Here is a 4,130-nt window from a genome sequence, read left to right as displayed (position 1 = left end):
ACGAATGTAACCAAGTTCCTTGTCTAACTTGACATTTACAACATCAGCTCACAGGAGAAGCCTGATGTAAGCGGGTAAGTTGAGGCCATATTATCACACCGCCAGCATTTTTCTTTGAGGCATACCTTTGGTTGGCCTATGGGATGCTCCAAGGTGTAAATGTGTGAACTGTGTGTGTGTGTGTGTGTGTGTGTGTGTGTGTGTGTGTGTGTCTGTGTGTGTGTGTGTGTGTGTGTGTGTGCAGAACACTTGGTAAAAAAGAACACACCTGCTGAGTGAATCTTTGCTGGGTAAATAATGTTTAATAAAGTCAAATAGAGCTCAGTAGGAAGACTAGTGTGTCCAAACAGATCACTAGGCTGGAGCTCAGTATGGCATAAGAAGATTCAGCAACAGCCTTCGAGTTAACTGCTTCTTTCCCTGTATTCATGTCATCTCTCCTCATTGCTGATGCTCCCTTTCCCCTGCATGTGTCTACTGATCGCTGAGAACAGTATAAAGGGATGTCCGGCATCCGGAGGCCATTTGTGTCCCTTGAGACAGTTTCATCTGACCTGCAAGACAATTCGTAAATATAAAAGAAGCGACTTAGAAATACAATAAAGTTCTGACAACTGCATTTTTTTTCTTCAGGGATTAAAGAAAATATCAAAATAGCAAAGTAGCATGTCCTTCAGGGTGGTCCCTTCTGCCTGTGGGCCTGTCAGGTCACGGTCAGGGTGAATAAAACATGTGTGATCGCTGACAAGCATCATGGCAACTGTGAAGAAAAGATCAGTAGATGTGGAATGTTGCACTTTACAAGGGAAATGGAGAAAACGATTATCTTTTTTTTGCGGCGACAGTGATGAAACTGCCAATCTCAGCGTCTTTACAGCTGAAATAATGCACGTAAACTGGGTTTGTAAGGACAAATGGTCTTGGATATAGTTCACGTTCCTCGGTGCGGCTTTGGTGTCCAACAAGCGGCTTTCACGAGATCACGTTCTGACTCAGACAGTGTCGCGCAGGCAGGCAAACCTCATTAAGAAGGAGAATTTGTTTAGTAGTGCCTAGTAGAGCTGCTCTAACTGGAACAGGTAACTTTCAGCATGTCACAGCTGACACTAAGGGAACATTTCCAGTTTATCTCTGGTCTGTGATCGAACAACGGACATTTCAAATAACACCAAACTAGCCATTATTTTTGTGCATGGGATCACTGCCAAGTTTGATAAAAGTCAGGAATTACTTTGTTTGGAAGCCATGCATGGCAATACCAAAGGTGAGGATTGGTTCAAACAAGTGCTTTTGTTCGAACCAACCAGTTGTTTGACCAGTTGTAATTTAGAGTCATCATCACCACTACCAACTGACATCAGCCATCACATTAAAGGCACTCGCTGTCTTGCGGGCAGTCGATACATAGCACTTAACGTCCATTTGTAGAAACACCATGTTTTCCATTCCTTATCAAATGTAAAAATTGACTCAACTCACCGACCAAGTCTCGTAGTAATCCACAGTCCAATGATTCTTCAACAACAACTGACACTCTTGTGGTCAGTGTAATATATATTTCAAATCATCTTGTATGGCCTGAGAAGGGTGTAATCAAAACTGAAAGCTATGATGGAGTACAGTATAGCTGTTCATGCCTTATCACCCCCCCCCTCCCCCCCTCAGCAGCAGCTCCAACAAATGGACAACCTAGAGAGAGACAGATATCCCATCTTCTGTCATCCAATCGCAACCATTAGCAGGCAAACAGAATCATATCAGTCGGTGGCCGTGGAGGCGGAGAAATGGGAAGAACAATGACAGTAGGGCTGAGGAGTCGATGCTGCCCTCGAGGAGCACAACACCCCATGTGTGGGAGTTGGGTGGGAGGAGGCAGAGCAGAGGCTCTTCGCTCCTACAGAGTCAATCTTATCTCACTGTGGTTAATAGCATCCTGCTGTTCAGGCTGCGTGGGGCTCTGCTGCTGCTCCACTTCTTTTTCTTCTTTTTCATGCAACTATTCTGGTATTTGTACGTACAGTATACTAATCAGTCTGTTCATGTACCAACCGAAAAAAGAAAATACGAAATAGTAAACTTTTTTAAGCATGAAAGAACAACTTCACAAAGATGTTTGTGGACAAGAGACAGAAATGGACAAAACTAATAGGAATCTTTATTTGACTGTAAAATCTGTTACATACCGTATTAAACACAACGTTCCTAGCTTGGCACCTTTGTTCTACGTGACCTCTTTGCTCCTTCTCCTTTGTCTTTAGCTGTCAAATAAAGGGAAACATACCGTTATTGTTATATAAGAAATAAGCGCATTTACTTTTTCACTTTAGTATTTAGAAGCATTCATTCAAAACATTCATTTGAGGAAAAAGTGGGTGATGGGTGGTGATAAATATTCCTGACATTTAATCCAATGCATCCCCATACAGTTGCTTATGTCAGTCGTATTGCACTTTAAATTTTGCCTTTTTTTTCTTGTGTGTCCTTAAACTGTGTAAAAATGTAACATCAGGTAATAATTATTAGGGGCTGGATTTGGAGAGACTCTGCTGGATTTCTCTCTGTCACTGTACAGAAAGTAAGCAAACAGTAGTTCTTCAAACTCAGGGTTAGGAAAGTACACAATCAAAGAGAAAAAAGGCTGATGGAAAACATATATGCAAACATGATTATCCTCTTTCTAAACAGAAGAGATAAACTTCTGAACAAGCGTCATGGGAAATGTTGTTTTTCAGAGGAACACCTGTGATGGTGTGATGCATTCCTTACACCTAACCCTTGGTTCTTCAGGACACGCAGAGAGGGGATGAAGGAGGTAGACGAGTCCCCCCCCCCCCTTCCTCAGTCAGGAAACCCCCAGCGGTTTTGAAAGGAAACTAGATCTCTCATCTCTTGTCTGCATGTTGTGCTGGGACGTCCCTGGCATGCCTCATTATCCTGCTCATTATACTCCCCTTTTATTCCCAAACACGAGTACGATCCCCCCACATGTCTGTGTCTGTCTCTCCCTTTCTCTCTCTTTCCCTGTCTCTCACTCACAGTTTCTCTTTCTCCACCTCTCTATCACTGTTTCTCTCTCTCTCTCCCCCAAACCTCCAGCTCAAGATCCCCAGTCCACAATAAGAAAGGCCAGTGATGTAATAAACTGCTCATTAGTCATTGTGATTGACAGCTGACTGTGTGTGTGTGTGTGTGTGTGTGTGTGTGTGTGTGTCACTGCCAGAGCTGATCAGCACCTGTCAAGTGGCAAAAGTGATGGGTGGCTTACATACAAGTTCAAAGCTCAAGGTCAAACTGGAGTTTGTTCCTTCCGGATATGAGGTACAAGGTAGCAAATCATATGCACGTGAGATAGTGTGCACTCACCTGCCATAAATGTCACCCATAAATTCAAAAACTGAACCTGGCAACCAAGCACACGTTCTGATATCTGATAGCTGGAATTCACAGCAGGCACAGCCCCATACACGCAGAGCGTTTTGGAAGCGTCCATCTGTCCAGTTCACACCTACTTTAACTTAACCATTATTTTCGTCACCTTCTTGTATAAGAAGCTGTTGTCCTATCAGCAGCCAGAAAAGACATCCAGTGGGAAAATATCATTTGTATAAGGGAAGTGGGCTGTATCCACAAGTTTGTAAAGATACAGTAAGGCCGGTGATTTTCCTGTCAACAAATTTGCGAAAAAAAGTTCAACCCAATAGGGAAATAGTTTTTTCTCTCAGTTTCAGACTTCTCGAGTTTGTACCTTGCTATCAGCGCCACACCTGTGTTCCTAGTGAAAACCTAAATCTCAAAAAAATAAAGATCTAAATATGTTCCTTGAATAGAAATAATGTTAGGGATTAATCCACGTTTGGTGTGAGCAGCAGTGTAACAATGTGGCTCCCTGATTTCTTTGTAACACTTATGCATTAGGAATAACACCTATCACGCTTTGCAGAACAAGAAGGAAAATATAGAATATCACCAAAGTTTACCGCGGTGAAAGGCCCGGAGGAAGTCTGTTGGCAAGGCAATTCATAATCTTTTCTTCTTCTTTATTCTAACGAAACATCCATAGTCCGATTGTGGATCGTTGCACTTGTTGCTATTTGAATCCAATGTAGAGCCGAAATAACAAAAGGGAGTTC

General features: G+C 42.6%; 1 long non-coding RNA gene across 1 annotated transcript; it reads right to left on the bottom strand.

The window, feature by feature from the left end:
- Positions 1-282: 282 nt before the first annotated feature.
- Positions 283-1,628, bottom strand: LOC118287821. The gene is made up of 2 exons (XR_004785731.2): positions 1,480-1,628; positions 283-760 (listed from the first exon to the last, which is right to left on the bottom strand). It is a non-coding gene; the product is annotated as an uncharacterized LOC118287821 (long non-coding RNA).
- Between the last annotated feature and the right edge of the window lie 2,502 nt (positions 1,629-4,130).

The sequence above is a fragment of the Scophthalmus maximus genome, chromosome 16 (genome assembly GCF_022379125.1).
Source record: "Scophthalmus maximus strain ysfricsl-2021 chromosome 16, ASM2237912v1, whole genome shotgun sequence".
Lineage (NCBI taxonomy): Eukaryota > Metazoa > Chordata > Actinopteri > Pleuronectiformes > Scophthalmidae > Scophthalmus > Scophthalmus maximus.
Note: the sequence above shows the minus strand (reverse complement) of the source record. Positions and strands in the feature narration are given on the sequence as shown.